The sequence below is a fragment of the Macrosteles quadrilineatus genome, unplaced genomic scaffold (genome assembly GCF_028750875.1).
Source record: "Macrosteles quadrilineatus isolate MER2022 unplaced genomic scaffold, UCM_ALF_1.0 Scaffold_6__1_contigs__length_79288215, whole genome shotgun sequence".
NCBI lineage: Eukaryota > Metazoa > Arthropoda > Insecta > Hemiptera > Cicadellidae > Macrosteles > Macrosteles quadrilineatus.
In genome coordinates, this window is record NW_026542599.1 from 70156338 (window position 1) to 70177686 (window position 21349).

The 21349-nt window shown below is 34.1% G+C and overlaps 1 pseudogene; it reads right to left on the bottom strand.

Moving 5' to 3' along the window:
• Positions 1-21349, bottom strand: part of LOC128996296 (sodium channel protein 60E-like) — a 320829-nt pseudogene that overhangs the window by 254701 nt on the left and 44779 nt on the right.

Genomic DNA, 21349 nt, shown 5'->3' on the forward strand with positions numbered 1-21349 from the left:
AAATGTTGATTATGTATATCAATACCCCCTATGCAAACCTACAGACTGACGTTCCATATGACTGATTCAATTATCACTAAGTATTTCCTTTCAAATAATATATATTCCATGTCTAAATTACGTTAGGTTGTATGAGTAATTAGGTGTTCTGATCACTGGGGACCTCAAAACGAAAAAGTAAATCGGTCCCAGGTCCAGGTGTTACCATGAGACCTGCAGTAATAGCTTATACCCTGTATGGGAAATTCGCTAAAAGCACAACCCCTGGTTTTACAATAATTTAGGTACAGAACATTTTTGCAACTATCTTACTTTAATTAGGCCTGAGTCATTGTGAATCATTTTAATAGCTTTGTATTAAAAAGTATATACATTCACAATACTGTTGAAAGGTTCAGTTCAATAATGAAGTAGGTGTTTATATCAAAGAATAATGGCACTAATCAAAATCATTGTGTGTATTCCAGTGTAGTGTAATACAGTAGGCTAACTCAAATGTGGTTTTGATTCATGTTCAAACATGAGTATAAAAGAAAACAATATCAATATGTGGATTTTAAACCATAAGAATTATCAATTCAGGTCCCATTGTAAACTTAACAGTTGCCACTTTCCAATCTACATATTCTCCCATAACGTCCATATCACATACATTTAATAATACCATACGGAATTGGCTCACAACAGTTGCTAGTGTTCTTTCTCAAAGTTTTTTTGTTCTTCCCCGTAAATAGTTAAATATACGGTGTGAAAACTTATATAGTTTAATTGTAAAATATTTATGAGCAGCTGATAACACTTCAAAATATACAATTACCAACCATTTAACATTCGATGAACACTAAGTTTAGTAACATCTATATATATAATACGTGAAGCCGTTTTTTGTTAACGCAACTCCTCCCTTATTTGTGGACCAATTTCAACGTTTAAGGTGTCAAAAGATTCGTCTCAATATGAAGTTTTGCAATAAGGTTTTAGAATTTTGCAATTCCTACTCTCAAGGGTGTGAGACCCTTTCAAAGGTCGGGTTTTCCCCATAAGAAATACATAGAACAAATTTAAAAACAAAAAACAGCTGTTTATAAAAAGAAATTCATTAGCTTTTTGGGAGTAAATATTAATGTTTGTAATATTGAGTAGGTTAAGACCAAGTTAGTTAAACAGTTAATCAGTTTTGTAAGGATAACAGAAAATGCCTCAATTTAAAAGAAGAAAACGGGAGTAGGAGACAATTAATAATAAGATATCTTATGCGTATGAGGAGAGTAGACATAGAGAGAAGCCTGGTCTAACAGACATCTATCCAGATAGACATTCACTTGGTGAGATGAATAATATTTGCCAGTTCTGCTATGCAACTCACTTAAGTGAAAAAATATACGAAGCGCATAGTATTGTCACGGTGGTAAAGTAAACTCCCCTAATGTCAGATCAAATGAATGCATGCAAGGAATGTTTACTTCTGACACTGACAGATCGAGATATTTCAAAACATTTAGTAGAAACTATAATAATGCCTTGACTATGATAAGTTCAAGTAGTAAGATTGTTGGTAAGATTATACCAAATCCTGGCGGACCTTTTGTTTTTATTGTAAACTTTTGTATTACTTGCTCTACTTCAATTGAGAAAAAAAACGCAAATGGATTGTTTACTTCTAGGTTATGTTGTCAGTTCCACGGAAAAACTTATACAAGGTTTTTTGACTGAATTTACCAACACAATCCAGACATTTCAAGTCAAAAATAAGAAGGTTCAACAACTCATTTGCTATTGAAAGTTTTAGTGTCAATATTAGACCTAACATAAGTGAAGGAATTAGTGTTTATGTATTCAACGATCAAGTTGTTACGGTCAAGTTTATTTTTATGATTTAGGAGAGGCAAATAATATACGCTGTTCAAAAAGAGAATATGAAAATTGCTATCCAAATCGTATAGCTACAGGAGTTATCCAACCTATTTCGACAAATGAATCCATACTATCAAAACTTTGGGACAGGTATTTAGAGAAACTCCACTGAATAACGTGAGACTGACAGACAACACGTTAAAATACGTTAACCAACTTTCAATGGTGTTGCTGCTTTAGCCTATTCAAAGCAGATTATGGCAGTCCAGTTGGCAACCCAGAGTTTGTGGGTAAAAAATGGAGCACATGAAATTGTTGATATCACCTCACTTTTCAGGGTTCTCCACGGAGAAAATTTGTTTGATTAGGGGGATGTCTCAAATCAAAGAAATAAAATTGACCCAACTTAAATTACTAAACACAGGTTATCAGTAAGGCAACAGTTTTCGCCAATTCTCAAAGCTGGATAAACTTTGTTGCAACATGTTAACTCGAATTGAAGCAGATCGTTTAGCATTAGAAGTTATCAATTAAAACTGAGAGCAGAAATAATGCTGGTGAACCTTGACGACGCATATTTAAAATTAGTCTCCAACAAGTGTTTAAACAATTACTTGAATTTAAGCATAAAGTTTTCCTAGGCGTTATGTTTCATACTATGCGGCTCATTGAGCCGCACGGGTTCTCTAGTAATATTATATTACTGTTACTATAATAGGACGCAGCTTGTATTCTTTCAGTATATTATTATTATATCAAAGGAATTTTAAGCGTTTAATAAATTAAAAAAGTGGTGTAAAAATAAAACTGTAAGATATTTTGCAATGTTTCACAAGTCTAAGCTGCCCATCTAAGGAATAAAGCTTTGGTCTTCTTCAAAACTTTTCCTTTTAATAATTAAAACTGCGAGTTTCAGAACACTGTCCGCAGAGTATCCTTAGTGTTTCAATTTTAATAAACATCACACAGTTGAATTTCTTCTGAAGAGCTTAAAAGAGATTTTGAAGTAAACTTCATTTTCTCTTTTGTGAAATTAGGTTTCAACCTTAAGGCAGAAATTGTGACAAAATACAAATTCTTATTTTAAAGACTACGCGATTTTCAATAGATTCTTCAAGAGAAGCAATAAGATTCGGTTCTAGAAGACGAAGGCTCTCATTGACTCGCTTTGGTTTGCAAATTGAATTGAAGCTTACTCTTATATCGGAGGAATATTTTCAGAAATCGTTGAATTGATAACCTCAAAATGGCTTAAATTATATTTATCCTGCTCAATACATTTTGACTTTATCCTTCGATTGTTTTAAATATTTATTACGTATATATTGTTATTTGAAATTAAATGAAAAATTTCTTCTCTACACAGGCAATACGTTTAGGCTTTGTGACTTTCTTAAAACACACGTTAAATGTGATAATTTTTCAAAAATATAAATAAATGTAATACGTTATGTACACTTTCTTAATCCACTGTTCAGCTTATGAGATACAATATTTTAAAGCTTTAGAGATCAATATTTATTAAAACTTCCAAAAGTCCAATTTCATTGTTTTTGTCGTTGGAATTTTAAACTTACATGTGGACCATACTAACTTCATTCGGTAAAAGTAATATTGTATTGTATATATTTATGTGACAATTAAATATGTCAAAAAATATATTTGAGTCTACAAATTTGTCCCTCATTTCTAATGTACTGTAATATACAAATGTACGAACTTCATGTAATAGCCTGGAACAGTTAGTGAAATGTACATACAGTCTGTGTGAGTTTCGTGAGAAGATTCGGAGTTGAAACATGTGTTGGCAAAGCAAGAATTTCAGAGGTAATGTGAAAGACTGGAGTGAGAAGCACTTTGGAAGGACTTTTTTTATTTTAAAATATTGCAACACAAGTACTGAGTACTTTTTACACTTTAAAAGAATAATTTCGTGTGTCTTGGAAGGGTATATATTTATCTAATTTTGTATCAAAATCTTATTTTAGCTTGACCTCATATTGGAGGGTAAATAGTTTCCATAGTTGTACTTAGAATCTTGTAATTTATACCAATCGAAACAGTTTTTAAAACTTAATTAATATTTTTACATTTTGGTGGTTGGCAACTGCAGCAAGAACCATCGCCATTTAACTTGTCGTATCTTATTCAAGGTTAATTTCCGTTTAGACTTTATCTTCGCTGGATAATATCTGCAGCACAACGGACGAGTTATAACTTATAGCAACCGTTAAGTAACCGTATACACAAAATAACATTTCTTGTAAAATATTATTGTTGAATCATCGATTAAAACTATATTTAAACGAATACAGCATGAAGCTGTTACCAAATTAATACTTGAATAGTCATTCTTGACCAAAAATTTACCAACGAAGTTTTTTATTTCGTGCATGTTTTCATTGCTTTATATTTTGAATTCCCTTAATTAACTTTATAAACATTAGTACATCTCTTTCACAATTCATCCTCATCTTTTTGTACCACATTCAAATCCTAGGACGCCAGACTGTAGGCTGGAACCGCTTTACATATTACCATAGACAAAAAGAATTAAATATAGACCGTAAGCTGTGCTGCGGTTACCATAGGTTCTGGCGCATACCGCTGAGAACGCCATGTAGTTACGGCCTACGCACTACGTAACTACACGGCGCTCCCAGCGGTGTGCGCCGGAACCTACGGTAACCATGGTAACCACTGCATGGCTGACAGGCTATATTTAATTCTTATTGTCTATTATATTACCTCAGGCTAGAAATAGAACACTAGACATAGTAGTGGACAATACTCCCTGTTGTGGATTAACATCCGCACTAGTGAGTACTACGACTGTCCGCAGTACTATCCTGATAATTAGACCTATTCGTTGATTACAAGGCAATAATGTGGTTTGGATTCCACTATAAACTGTAGGTCCCTTAAATTAACATTGGCTATCTGGGTTATTAATTAACAGCTGTGTCTAAGGAATAAGTCGGTCTTAGTCACTAACAAGACTACAAGAGCGCGTCACTCATCCTACACTCATCTCCATTCATACTTGGCTTAACCTACTTTCGTATGGTCACCATTTCGATGAAAAGTATTAAAGTGTTTTATGCAGCTTACATTGCTGATTTCCAAGATTCGAACCCAGAACCTCAGGTAACGAAGTCCCATGCTAATACTACACCAACCTCCTAGACTTAGCTAGACTAGAAGCAAACCATGCAGAGAATTTAATCTAACTTCGACGTTTTATAAACAAAAAATGAATAATAATTTTGAGTTGTATCGATATGAAATTGGATTTATACCAGCAATTGAATTACCTACGGTGCTGTCTTGTTGGTCATAATAGAGTTATTTATAATCAAGTGCAACCTACTTTACTTGTTCTGAAACGCCAAGTACAGTGAGGGCTTGGCCAGGCTCCAGACACTGGTCTACTTGAAACTTTTGTCAAACCACAAATGTCTTCAATCTTATTAAGCCACAACTCAGAAATATTGTTCAGGCTGTATTAGTTCTCCTAAATTTTCTCATGTGGATCGTAATATTAAACAAATTTAGATGGTTTTTAATTGAGTGATTTTTTTTACACAAAAGAAATGAAAAAGAAAGAAATGGTCCTTTCTTTACAGTTGACTGCTATAATATAGGACATAGTCAATTTAGAGGTGTATTATAAAAGTACGTTATACAATACGATGCAATAATTGTTTTACAGATGGGTTTGCGATCAAAAAAATATTTATCCTATTATTCTTACGAAGGGGATAGCCTGTGAGTAAGTGTTTTCAAACCTGTGTTGCGTTAAACATAGAACATATAAATGGACGGATTTTTATGAATTTTTCATTGGAGATACTTGAAAACTCATCCTTTTGAAAATCTATATATTATAGGCGAGCATGTTTCTTTAAACCCTTTTCTCTCAGCTCGTGTGCATCGCAGGGAAAATCTAAGCATACTGTTAGAAATATATTTTCTTGTAGATGTGCGAAATCCCTTTATAAATTAAAATAGGCTAAAAAATAAGCACAAAATTTGAAATTTGAAAAACATAACGTGAGCCTTATGGGTTGCTATGACGAAATAACAAGAACATATGAACAAAAAATAAAAACAAATTGAAGAAATTCCAATCATATTATGTTTTATTTACAGCATGGGGTGAAAATAAAGAAGTCTGTACATTAGATATTTTTTGGTTGAGTTATTTTACCAATTAATAGTTACTAGAGGACTACCTCTAGTAACTATTAATTGGTAAAATAACTAGATTCCAAAACACTTTAATCAGAGAATTGTAGATTAATGTAAATAGCCGAACCACAGAAAACCTGTTGCCCAAGCGAATTTCCATTTAATTGATCTGATTTCCTCTACAATATTCCCTTAAACAGATTAGATTTATTCCCCTTTATATAACATTAGGTTTAATGAGTACCTACGTAGGTTTTTGCCACAAGAAATGTCATTAAGTGTAATTATTATTCAAATGTAAATAGCTTGATAAAAAAATAAATTAATAAACTGAATTTGCCTAATATATATTCATTAGCACCTACAGTACACAGTACCTACAATACAGAATAACAGTTTATTTTCCCTAAAACCAAAAAAGAAAAGAAAAATTTATACTTGTTTGTTATTTTATTCCGTAACTATTAACCGTACAACGACACTTAGTTTAATATAATGTACTAAGTGTTTTAAGCTCTACAAAATGGTTCAAAAGAAACTGCGAAATTTTATGTTTTAAGGGTCGAACTTGGGATACACTTTAATTAACTTTTTACTAGTTCTGTTTTGGCAGCACTCTGCATTGTTATAGCTGCTGGCTTGTGTAGGTCTAATGTTTCACCAAATAAACCTTTATGGACCAACCATTTTACTAAACATACATTATTATGTAAGCCAAATGCTATGTTTTATGTCAAAAACAAAACATATCCAGGTTTACACAATGCCAAATTGTAAATCACCCAGAAACTAATGTTAAATTTTCCACGAAATTGGGTTTCATAAATATTTTATAATTTTTTTTAAAGGCAATTATTGTTGCTAATTAAATATTTTACTTGACTTGAACTATGTAGAGGCGTAGTTCAATGTGAAAATTAGCAATCAGTATTTAATGGATGAGGAAGCCTTCACTAACGCCACCATTTTGGACATAATTATGTATTTTATTTTCCTCTTCAAAACTTAATCAGATCTAGGATACCAACGGAATTTTTGAAAATCGGTCACTAAATTGGTAGGCTATTATGCAGTGAAACCTGTAAAAGGAAAAGATAACAATGTAAAATTTAAAAACAATTTCCAGTAGTTCTTTCACTTTAACCAGCAGACAAAGTGAGCTTTGGAGCTTTAGTAAGCACCCATGTATATTTTTAATGTTCATAAAAACATCATTTATACTCAATGTGCAAGTAAAATCTTCGTTTCTCACAAGATTCTCACAAAAAGTGTTTAGTTTTAATCTGTATCTATAATGGTCTCAATAAAGCTAATCCCTGGATGGTTTACCATTACATTGCCAAAGACCTAAGTCAGCTGAGCATTATAAGTTTGTTAACAAGGCTTTAACTTCCATCCAATCAAGTCAAGTCCCTAAGGTAAACAAAGCGTCCGAGCCGGGTAATGTCACACAATCATGTGATTGCCATTTATACTACGTTTTGTCAACATTTCGCTTCATTTTATACAGGAATTTCTTGATTTATATTGTTATTTATATGCATAAATTAAATTGTCCAACAAAGAGTAGATGCTAGTATAAGAGTCTATACAATCTATTTTAATCGATTTTGTAGAACGATGAGATGACGGTTATAGACTATGTTGCGTTTTGTTTAAAAATATATGATAGTAATTTTCTGATAATTAGACCAATTCGTAAATTACAAGGCAAAAATGTGGTTCGGATTAATATAAACTATTAACTGTGTGTACGTTAGTTGCTATTGTTTGTATTCACTATTAATTAACAGCTGTGTCTAGGAACATGTCGGCCTTAGTCACTAACAAGACTAGAAGATCGCACCACTCATCCTACACTCATCTCCATTTATACTTGGCTTAAAATACCTATCATCGTATGGTCACCATTTCAATTAAAAGTAAGTATTAACAGGCTATAGAGAGGAATTCAACAAATTTTCCAATGCTCTGTAGAATACGATGATTAATTATGATATCGATAGAACATGTTATAACCAATAGGTAGCTGAAAGAGGTCTTTCAACTTTGTTTTTGTTTAGGTTAGAAACAAATTTTATTGTACTAATTATTAAACAAAAAGTATGGATTTAAATTGAACTTGTATCAGGATATATTTACAAACTAATACTATTAAAGTCTAATGCCATATGTAAAAAAAAAGGTCAAATGTTTTTCTCCGTTGATATTTTTGTTGGTCGACATGACATGCACAAAGATATCTCTCCAGTATAATTAGTGTTTTCATTGAGCTATGTAGATGAAGCATTATTTGCTGGTTGCGCCGCGACATCCTACTGACGCAACACCCGCAGCACACGCATGGCTCTACATTGCTAGTAAGCGCCGTCGTATCTAATGTAGCTGCGCTGTACTATTCGGAGGCTTTCTAGCTATTTATCAACAATAAATTAAATTTATAATTATGTAAATTGAGAACAAAATCTCGTCCTATAACATCGATTCAGCTAGCTACCATATTGTTAATATCATAGTCTATCTTTGTTATCTTTTATAAATTTTATCACCATATTATACCGAACAACGATAAATATACTTCCAAATAACAGTTTAATTAGTTAAAAAATCTTCCTACCCTAAAATAACCTGGCCCATAACATAGTCCACCCTTTGGTTAAGATATAATTATTAGGTGTGGTCGGTATAATACGTAAGTACCCAATAGGCAGTATTCTAAATCGCATGCTATTTTTATAAAATGGTACGTATACAAAATGAATTAGGTGGATGATTCTAATTTAACACACGTTCGTTGCTTATTTCCCTGATCTTAGGTTAAATATCAAGTCATTTTGGAAAACCTTTTCTAAAAGTATCCACTTAAACAAAAATCTCGGTTTAACACATGGTCTCCGAGAAAAATTATGGATTGCTGATTTTTCCTCGTCATAAGACTTGTTATTTTTCAGCTTCAATTTTTCCTAAACGTAAAGACTTGTTTGGCCACACTCAAAGCTAGTAAAGTTCGTGAATTTTCTGTTACATCCACTGTCATATTCAGTTATAAAGATAAACCTATCACCTACACGTAGTGGCCTAAAATACATAAACCTTAAACGCATTTCTAAATATTTGCTTTTAATAAGATGTTGACAAATAGATAGTAAACCCCTAAAACCTGTATTTATAGTTAAATACAATTCGTAGCTGTAAACATAAGTAACTAAAATAGATTATTATTACCTTTTGTAAAGTCATGAAGATAAATTTGTTTGATAATATTATGAACGCTGACGAGCTCAAAGACGATGCTACAGCAGCTACATTAATTAGAGAGCTACTTGAGAGGATCTTCCACTACAAGTTGTGTTTTGGCTGCTCTCTACATTGTTAGAGCTTCCAACTTTGTACAGTCTGTTGTATGTTTTGAATATGTTAGTACAAAACTAATTTTGTCCCGATATAACACGGTCACGATTTTATTGGAACATTCGGATCGGTTTGTTTAAAATTACAACCGTAAAAGATGCATGAGTGAATTTATCAATTTATCCATCTTTCTTTTGTGGCTCAAATTTGCAAACACGATATTTTTCACCAACTGCAGTAAAATAGGTTAATTCAAATCAAATATCTCTGCTCCTTTGATTACTAATTCCTTAGCTAGAGTACTTAATTTCTGTTTTCTTAAAATGTCGAGTGAAACATTTATATTTTTACTTAGCCAGTGTTATATAGTTCTGAGCATATAATATAAAAGAATAAATATATTCTAAAATATAAAATACAAAAACGGCTTCACGTATTATATATAAGGATGTAGCTCAAAACTTCGCATAAATTCTTATAAATTAGATAACTATGTTCTGAAAAACCACGATTTTTCTTCTATTTCCACTCGATTCAACTGATGACGTTTGAAGGTTTCTGAGTCCGATATACGTACATAAATTTTACTTTGCATGCATAGAAACTCCCAGATTTTCACTACAATCCACAACCTTTAAAACCCAGAGTAATCATATTTGAGATCCTAATATCATGTTCTGCATTTCAATCAAAAGACATTTAAATTATAGACATTTAATATGGCGAGTTCCCCGTTTGCATGTGTAACAACCCTGTTCTTTTCTAGACGCAATTTAGAGATTTTTAATCCTGAAATAGAATCGACTCATTCCGCACTCAATAATCATAATTAACAATTTGGGAATCAATTAATTCAATATTTGGTGTCTATCACCCGAAATAAACATTATCTATACTGTCATATAATTGAGGTGGTGTATGTCTGTCTGGGCAGCTGTCACGACTAAAATACGATACAGAAAAAACTAAGCATAAAGATGGTCCACATATCTAGGAATGTCATAGGCCTATTCACTTCCCTGAGTTCCTCTCGGGCTACGCCCCTTGTATGTCCAACGTTTTCAGGTGAGGTTTTCAAAAGTAAATATTTATTGGTTTCCATGGAAGCATGAGAAAATTCACAAGGTTTACCTTTGCGTTGACATTTAAATGTAAACAATCAAACTACCAAATGCTCATTTCACAATTTCAAACAGTTGATTTAAATAAATTAAATATAAGTACCTGGGGACCGAGCTTTGCTCGGCGAAAATCATTAGTTTACTCTGAAAGCAGTCTTAGTATTGCAGATACATAAATCCATTCCCAAACTCCACACTGCTCACCTTTACTACTTCCTTCACCACTCCCTAGGTTGTGGACCTGTTATGATAGTTTATTTATTCTAAATCTATTTCAATGATGAAACTGATTTTTCTACCCGTTGCGAAGCACGGGTACAGTAGCTAGTATGGTATATAAGGTTTACGATTAAGAGTAGAAGTAAGCAGTATAACTCAGTATAGATCCTTAGCACAGTTTCGACTTTCATTTAATTAAGTCGCTCAAAGGTAAACAAGCACCTGCTGCTGTTAAGTTGAGACTCGTTTAAATTACCATCCTCAACTGATCCTGATACTCCGACCATTTGCCGCTCACTTTCATAATTTTACTGCGAATTATTCTAAACGGAACATCATTCTTGTCTCCTTCACTTTTAGCATAAGATTTTGTCAGAATAATGTTATATATTTTTGGATTTTCTTGTATATAACTTATATACAATTATATTTCCTTGTTGTATATAACTTTGTTTTACGCGTGGTTCTACTGTTTTATGTGCTTCACTTTCTGGGACGCTAGGTTCTAATCCATAACAGTTTTACACAATAAAGACTAGATCTTTAGAGTCGTTGCGTTATCACCTAGTTAAACTGCATAGTGATTGGCCGGATTTTAACCCAGGACATCAAGGACCGAAGCTTAACGCTCTTCCAGACGAGCTCGCACCCAACGTTTCTAGGACTTAACTTCTTATATGTTATTATTATTTTAGAGTTAAAAAGGAAATGATTATGGTTATCATGTGTTTTTGGTGGAGGAGTCTTTATTCTGTTTTTAAGATAGGTTGGCTCACAGATTAAGACGGGTTCGCAAGGGACACCATGTCCACTGCATTTGTATTTTTTCCCTCTACATTCACCCGGAATTGTTTTCTATATTACTGTACTTCAGGCTAGATCTTGGGGTCGTGGAATTATCACCAAGATTAAAATTCATTAGTGATCGGCGGTATTTGAACCAGGAACCTAGGGTACCGAAGTTAATTTCTCTCCCTTAGACCAGCTCGTTTCCCTAACGGATTACGGCATTGGCAACGTTAGTTAAAAACTAATGGTGGCTGGCAAGATTTGAACCCAGGTATGGAGAAAGACGTCCTATCCAAACTACTTATGAAGAGAGAAACCAGCAATAAATTAAGTGCAAATTCCCATTTTACAGAGAAAATTTTTAATCTGAACAATTTTTTTAATCTGAACAATCTGAACAATTGACTGTAGAACCCCTGAATTGCTATCCATTTTGAACCTACAAAAAAATGTTTTTCTTTTATTTGATATACAGTAGTAAGTTTTAAAGTGTAAAACAGTTCTCAGCTAGAACTGGGACTAACAAAAAATAAATAGAAAACCAGTTGCATTTTATTATATAAGTGATCGAGGTATAGAAGCGTATCAGAGCGTTGGAGACTGGGTTATACTCTGATATTGTCGGCTTTCAAAAGCACGTTATTGCTTTTTGCTTATTGGAAACTATTTCGCCAATGATTTATAAACTGGTTTCTATTAAACTAACTTGTATCAACATTTAAACTGGCTTTATCGTTTAACGTTTAGAGCGAGAACGAATATTTTTTCGGGGAAAGATTTAATTCAAGTGTTTCATATTGGCAGTTGAGTTTTTATTAAATTACATTTGGTTAGGAATATATTGGAATATTTATGATCACATTTCTTTCAGTGCTTGATTCCACACTTGTCATCAGTGTATAACTAACTTGAATTAAACTACAAATTGTTATCAAAGAGTGTTAGTATTGTTTAAAAAATTAACTTAAAACGCGTAAACATTTAGTGCAATTCAGTAAAACATTGGTTCAATGCTACAACTATAACAATTTAACATTGTAAGATCATAAACATCCCTTAATAAATAAATCATCTTGTCTTAAAGGTCAGTAAAAATATCCTATTAAGTCTACTAGTGTTTAAAAACTTTGTGTACAAACTCGCTTTATTCAAATTATATTATTTTCCCGATTTCTTTAGTTTCTATTCCAATTTGATTATTGTATAGATTTTAACTGAAAGATGGATTTAGGGTTTAAATGTTAAGATATCTCCTCCCCTAAACTTTTAATGCAGTTCAGTATAAATAAGGTTGTATGTGTCGACTGTTATACTAAGTAAACATTTTATTTGCATTATCACCCTTTCATAATTTATCTTGCCCGATCTCAATCAACCTCGTCAAAATTGACTATCAAGTATTAAATTTACTGTGTACTAAATAATTTTAAACCTTCCATTTAGACCATTTCTATATTTTTTTACTCCACCTTGTCGTTTGTATAAGATTTGAAAAATGGATACTTTAGTTTTTGGGTTTTACATGTTGCAATATTTCCTACTGCTATCATTTGTTTTTAGTGTCAACGAAGTTGGGAATACTCCTGAATCCAATTTATTTAAGAGAATTTCAAGAAACTAGATAAACTCCATACATCAAGCACACGGTGAATTTACTGACCCAAGCCAGAACAGAAGTAAGTATATTGTTGGACCCAAGGTTGGAACTTAGCCAAGATTCTAGATTTCTCTTTCATCTCAACAGGATTATTGTTATATTTTTCTGATATCTTTATTTTTCAGAACACCAAACCTTTAGACGGAGTTTCAGTGAAAACTGTAGTGCATACGATACTTTCAACAAGTAAAATAAATTGCTTTCAATTTTAAAGGTTCCTTTTTTTAAGATAGTACTTCATTAATACTACCAGTGTGTTTTATTTAAGTTTACTATTCAATTTCTTGCTTTTGATAATATATTTTAACATCCAAGGTGCAATACTAACAAGATTTATAGATTTTAAGGTTTATTTAAAAACTTTATTTCTGTATGTTAAATGTGTAAAATTCACTCCACCCATGTTATAATCACTTTATTTTTACACACAGTGTGTAGCCAAAGTGATTATAACATATCACAATGTGAGTAAGTTTTCTGAAAAATCATTTCCTATCATATCATGCCTTTTAAAAAGTAATGTTTCTGTTCTAATGTTCGTACGTAATACCATCCGAACGTAGTACATAACCACAGCATTCCCAAACAAAATGGCGTTTATATACAGAATAGCCTTTCCTTTCAATACATTTTCCCACCTCACCTACGGGGGCAAGCTGATTTAGTGGTTTACACGGAATTTCGGTCTCCAAGATCCCTGGTTCAAATCACACCAATTGCCAATAGCTCTATATTGTTAAGCCGCAACCATTAAGGCCTAGCCTGAAGTAATACTAAAAATTGTTTCGGGCTAGAACCCTCGATGTAAAAAAGGTTACTATAGGAAATACAGCAAAAAACCCCACCTATGTCTGTTGAGTGTTAATTCTATAGCACTTTCTTACTTTTTCAGACAATAATAAACAACCTGTCATTGTTCCCACATGTATACAAGCACAATATCACCAGTGAGCCAATAACCCTCTCTATGACGTCAGCCTTTATGGATGGTCTCTGATATTACATTTTCTGAGGAACCTGTTGTACGCCATGTGTTATTCAACAGAATGTTCCTAATATTGTGAAATTAAGTCTTCAGCTACCTCAAAAGAATAACTGTACGTAAAACAGTGTTCCAAATTTCTAATTTATCCTCGTATATTTAAGACGATAACAAATAAATTTTTATTCCAACTATACTATCAGCTTATAGAATTTATTTAAATGTATTCATGGTGACAAATGTGATTGTTTGCATAGGTCGTACTATGAATAGATTAGAATCTTTATTTTAAAATTTTTAGAGGTTGGCGGCCAATTTCAGACATGCATTTGCTTGTTCACATTAGTTTTGGTCCAGTGGAGTACTCATCAAGTGAAACAACTACAAAGCAAGCGATACAAGTTATAGCTTAATAGACCCGTGTTCAACAATGTTCAATATTATTAGACATACATTTACATATGAAATCAATCAATCAAATTTCCAAGACATCCCCCTGAATCGTATGTGCACCTCAACCCAATCTTCAGTCCAAAATTGTATAGCAAAGAGCAAGAGCAAACGTATTTACAGTTAGGAACAAAGAGAAGACCCATCTTCTACTCATTCCGTAATGTAATTTAATTACTTGAATATCGATAAGATGCTAGCGCAGCAGGAAGAACGATTTTAAACTACATTGTGTATAAAGTCTTAGGATTGTATAGGGAATTCCCTCACAACGGCTTTTCATTTCCTCCCCTTTTTGTTCATTTCGAGTTTGAGTCTGTATGCTGGAACCTGGCTCTCAACCCACCGTCCACCTGGGACTGGTAGACGGAGGATCGAGAGCCAGGTTCCATCATACAGACTATATACAGTAGTAGCATAGTCGCTTGGCAGACTTTCGGCTCCCATCCTTTCTTTTCAACTAGTTGCCTTTGTACCTCAAAAACAGGCTAGTCTCCTTATCAGTAATACCTACAGACATTTCAAGGCACTTACCTCGTCATAGATGAAATTGTCAATCTCCTCCAGAGGACGGCCGTACAGTCTGGTCGGGAACGGCTCGAACTTGCCCGGAAGTACACTCCCGTCTTCCACGCTGAGTTTGCGACGCGGCTGGAACCCATAGTCTCGCACCAGCTGAATCGTCTTACTCTCATGCTTGTCCAGGCTCTCCCGGGTGAACGGCTTCACTTGCACTTTCACTTGGGGCTTGGGGGCGCCCGAGGGGCCCGGCGTAGCCCCCGGTGGGGCCCCGTGCTGAGCCCCGGCCCCGGCCCCCGCCCGTTGTGCCTGGACGGCACGCTGGTTCGCCTGCACTTGAGGCGGTAACGCCCCAGGCAGTCTGACGGGAAACATTACGTCACACTGGTCTCTCCCTCCGTCATTGTGACGTCACCGTTGAGTCTGGCCCGGCCGATAGCACCTGTAACAAATCAGCCGAGTGTTAGTTTGGATAGTTACGATAAGTAGGTCAGTAGAGCTTTGCTTTGGTTTGGTTTTGATCAAAAGCCCATCGTCAAGCAGAATGATAGGCTGATAAGCCTTTTCTCTACAGGGATTGTAAAGAGTTGTCAAAAACACTCACACATGCACGCACACAAAGATACTGAAAGTAAAAACCAAGATTCCATGGGTCATGTAATACTAATATTTGTTGAGGACGCTGGTGTTGTCGGAGGGGCCATCATAGACGCTTTAGCTTATACCGCCTTCAAAGTTGTGTCTCGCAAGGATATAAAGGACTTAACAAATTCAAATCCTTTTTCCATCCTTTACTTAAGCATTTCCCACCAATGTTCCATGGTGGCAGGCGAAATAAGGGCTTTTCTGAAAACGCTGGGTCAATACGGTTAACAACTATAACCAAACTTATTTGATCTTAGACATAAACAAGAATAAAAATATAAAACTTTATGATAATATAATTTTTCCTAGGATTAAGCATGGATCAATTCAGTCTCAAAATCTTTTGGACCACTAAAAAATTGCCTTGATTTTTTTCTTCGTTGTTTGAAATACACAGGTGTATTTCATATACTTCACATTCACCAACAGCATTTCATAAACTTGTAATTAAAATTGTATAATATGTAACGTTCAACTTCAGTGGTGTATTCTTTGATTTATAAGCTAACGGTTTTGTCATTAAACATATACCCTGCATGATTGAACCTGTCACCTGGTCCTCTGTCTAACTAGGGGCTGGTCAATGGACAAAGGGTCATAATACAGGTTCCGTAATACAGACTATAATAAATGTCATCGTCTAACACCCCTTGTTACTATCTTTAACGTGCTTGAGAGCTTAATGGGTGTATTTTAACTACTCAGACAATGTGTCCCATTCTCTATTTAGCTCTGGTATGTTAAACGTTGAAATACAGCGAGAACAATAGTCATATATCACTTGACCCAGACTTCTACCATAGAATAAACGCTTCTACCACCCAAAGGCCAATATAGTTAAACACTAGTCTTACTCGCTTTCTATCATTGTAGAATGTAGCTTTTTTTCTGCGATAAATCAGCTGATCATCTATTATATTATTAAAGTGATACAATCAAATTTTATGTAAACGGTTAAGGTCATTTACCAAATAAAACTTTAGGCATATGGCACATAAAAATGAAGCTTAGAGTGTGTAGATTTGCCGAAAAGTATTGATATGGACGAATTTCCTAAGGGCTCTGCCCCACAGGCTAATTTCCAAAGGGCTACCCCTGGCATATTTCCAAAGTTAAAATGATATAATTCAATTTAGATCATGAAACAGCTGGTCAGTGCGATGAATTGGTATTTGTTCATTTACTAGAAAAATGAAGATTGAGGAGGGTTATGTTTGGTTTTAAAGAAAGGTTGTATAAGTTTTGTTTAAGTATTGCTCAAAGAGAATAATACAACTTTAGCAATTGTGTCTAATATATATTTGCTGTTCATTTTTTATAACAGTAACGCTTTAAACATGTGTTATACCCCAATGGATTGATCTGTGCCCCGCTTAGCATTCTGCTCACCTCCAAAATAGGTATGAATTAATCATAACTGATTACTTGGAGTAATCCGCCTTTAAGCGGCTTTGAACGGTTATTGGAGTTGCTGACTTAATACGATCGAATCATTGTTAAACTATAATCATTCGAGTGCTTGTGCAAACCATATCTGATGACATTTAAGATAGACATTTGATCAATATATTTTGAGAGTTAGTATTGTAGTCAGTCATCAACACTTTGAGACAAATTTTAAATGTGGGGTTTTTATATTTGTTTATATTACATCTTCACACCTTAGGATGTTAGTTGCTTCTACATGCAAGGCCTAAAGGTTTGCAGAATTATTAAATTATTATTATTATTATTAAATCATTATTACATTACTCGAGACATTGGTGATATGAACCTAAGACCTCGCGGACCAATACCCCAACATCTACAGTTACAAAAATCTGAAATAAGTATGTGTAGGGTAAACATTTATACACAAAATGAACTACTTAATTGTGTAGGGTACCAAAGGTAAATTTTCAAACATTTCAGAGCGTTTAAAACTGTCTAAAAACGTTGAAAAAACAGATTTTGGGAAGCCTTTCTTCTTGAGCGACAGAGATATGTAGTTTAGATCTATCAAACATCCCCCCCCCCCCCAATGGAAATAAATCCAACAAATAACAACATTCTGTGTGAATAAGCATGCGAATAAAGTACATCTTGCTTAACACTATGTGTAGCAAATATTTTACACTTGAATGAAAAGATGAAGGTTACTAGGAGCGAGCTGACCTATTGGCAGGAGCACGATGCTTTAGTTCCTGAGGTCGCGAGTTTGAATCCCCCCAATCACCATTTTACTCATGTGATAATGCTACAAATTTCGATGCCAAGCCTGAATAAAGTGTGTGGTCTGGGATAGAACCTGGTGACCCTGGATCTAAAAGGAATTAATACAAATACTATCTCATTGTCAAAAGTTTAAAAAAAATTGCACGACATTGAGTGTTTCATTTCAATATTCAATCATTACGAGTCTCTTCAAACTCTCAAGAACACAACACACGATCTGTTGTATCGTAAAAACAAATGTGAAAAGTGAATGATTGGTGTGAAAAGGAAATTAGGCTGGATATATTTGACGAGGAATGAGCCTGCAGTGCATGCGGGCAGCACGATATTCGGCCGGCATTGCTGGCGTGCTATATAGCCTTTGAGCACGTCACACTCCTACCAACATTGCTGTATACTTCGACCACGTCTAGACATTTATTTTTTATGTTCACCTTCGCATTTTAGGATGCCAGTCTCTAGCAAGGAACTGTTTTCACACTTTGGGAAAAGCGTAGAGGGTTGTGGAACTATTAAATAACTAAAATCCATTCATTGGCTGGAATTGAGCACGGTACTTCCGGGAACAAAGCCTCGTACCGTTTAGTTTGCTCCCGCATTGGCTAAACGCTGATCAAGGATGTATCTACAGGAAAATGTCAACAACCTATTGACCACTAAACCACCAGTTGTAGTGTGATTTTTTAAATGACTTCTTGATCAGCATCGTACGTGCTATTAAAATATCTCAAAGTACCAAAAATACGTCAAATAACACTTGTAATAAAATATTGATACTTATGATGTTTACTCACAAGACTGTAAATGCATATAACAAATAGTAAGTGGTGAACGATTTTGATTGGACGCTCCAATCATCATCAGACCCAATTGGCGAATCCCATTCGCCCCATGGGTATGATGATGATTGGAGTATGGAGTGTCCAATCGAAATCGAGCACCACTTACCATTTTTAAATGCATTTACAGTCTTGTGAGTAAACAGTATAAGTGTCAATACATTATTACAAGTGTTGTTTGGAGTATATTTTTTTTTTTACTTTCAGAAAAGTAATTTGTTGATTGTTTTTTATTGTATTTTCTTAGGTTAAACTTCCAAACAAAAATTTACTGTATGATTCACCTCTTATTAGCAATTTTACGACATTTCTTTGCACATTCCCTTCCTGAACTTAAACTTAAAATCAACAAAGTTGCTTGACAAAAATCATCCGAGTTTAACTGTATTCCGTACAAAAAGATATTTATGTTGTATTGATTGAGAAGCAAAGCTATGGTAAAAAAATGCAAAACAAAATGTATAAATCCGATTAAAATATAGAACAAAGCTATAAATCGGCCGCACCGCTAATTTATAAAGCTAATCCGTTTGTTTAACTGTGATGTTCAGCATGAATTGTTAATTAGGGTTGAATCAACCGCGATGTTCAATATATTCTGTTCAGAAACAACGTTGATGGAGCCAGCCATCGTTGTTCTCATTTAATGCATTGTAATCACCTCACATTGGCTAACTAACATAGAGTAGCGAGAAGCCGTACAGAAAACTGTTATGTGATTTTTCAGCTCTAGCTGAGCTTGTTTACTAATACGGTGTGGTTTTAGCGAATTTCCCATATAAGCTGTTACAGTAGGTCTGGACGTAAGACCTAGACCCGGGGCCGATTTACTTTTCGTTTTGAGGTCCCCAGAGGTCAAAAACACCATCCGTTCAAAATCATAAATTTTATGTCTGTTCGGGTGATAACTCGAGCAAAAATGGTCCGATTTTGTTGCAATTTGGTATAAACGTGTAGGCTAAACCTAAGTTTATTTGAACGAGTTCGCGAACCAGCATGATCGGACTATGATAACGGGGGTTATCGGGGGGTTTATAGGGTAAAAATGAACAAAATTTCATAATTTCTCTCCAAACCATTTTGTAGACCTTAAAAAAGAAATAATTTTGCATATTGAAGCGTTGTTGTATGCCCAACAGTTACGGAGATAATTACAAAAAATGTAAATTTAAAATTCCCGTGTTAGTCTTATGGAGAATAAATAAACTGTTTGTAGTTTGCTTGTTAATGATAATTTAAGTTAAGTTATTTAGAAATTTGGTTTATTTCATACCTATCAACATTGCAATAAAAAAAAACCCCAAAATCTTCTCTGTAGCAGCAAACCTAAGAAATTACTAAAATTAAGGTTTTTTTAATTATGAAATAAATCTGACAATTTCTAGGGAATATTTTAGTAGAAATCCAGCCAGGTAAATGGAAATTCGCCTAGTCTGCAGGTTTTCTGAGGCGGGGGTATTTAGGTATTCTCTCACCTGATGACGGGATCAGATACCCGATCTCGAAACGTTAACACCTGTGTTTTTTTTACCAATAGTAATAGAAAAGTCCGCAATAAGCCTTAAAAACACCAAAAAACCGCCATCACGAAAAAGAAAGTAAAACAAAGCACTGTAGTATACGTAGGTAACGTTTATTAACTAATAACTGCAATAACTCGCATTACTTACAAAGATTCTGTGTAGCGTGGGGTAGAATCTCGATTACAAAGTGTTGTTTAAGCTACTCGTGGTTGAATTAAAAGTCGACTAAACACTACACCCTTATAATTAACTTAGAATTTTTCACAATGAATTCAGAACAGCTAATCTTTCTTGGTAATATAAATAATCGGCCGTTACATCGGAGAATTTATAGTATCAGTCTGTAAATTCACACTACATATTTCATATTTCCTACTTTTTCTGTAGGATTTCTTTTACGATTCCTGAATCTTTGCAGATATGAAATTAAACCACATGGTTTTGTACCAAACACTAATTTAAAATGTTAGCGTCGGCTGCTAGACTTTAAAAAATCTATATATTTAACTCCGTAAGCGAATCGGTCCCCACAAAATATCTCGAGCTACGAATAAGGTAGCATGGCTGTAGAGGATTCATTTTAATGCATAAGGTCCAAGGACGGTGGGAAAAATATCAGAAGTGTCCAAAATTAACCCTCTGCTCCACAGGCCGTCAAAGAACCAGTAATTTTCTAATGGAAGTACTGCTACTTCTATTAGCCGTTTTAAATACCAGCTGATGTAAACATTGCGTATTTGTTTGTTAAAGTGTTTTCATTTTCATTTTCATTTTATTTTCCACGGCAATGCCATTTGCAAAATACAATCAGTTAAGATTAGAATAAGATGATATGAATACAAAATATTAAATTATAACAAAACAACATTTCATCAGCAATAACAACAATACAATCGATCAACAATAACAGCTATAAACTATGACATAACAAAAACAAGGCATACGAATAATTTATTTTTTTGTTTTGTTTTTAGCTTAGAATGGTGATGCAGTGA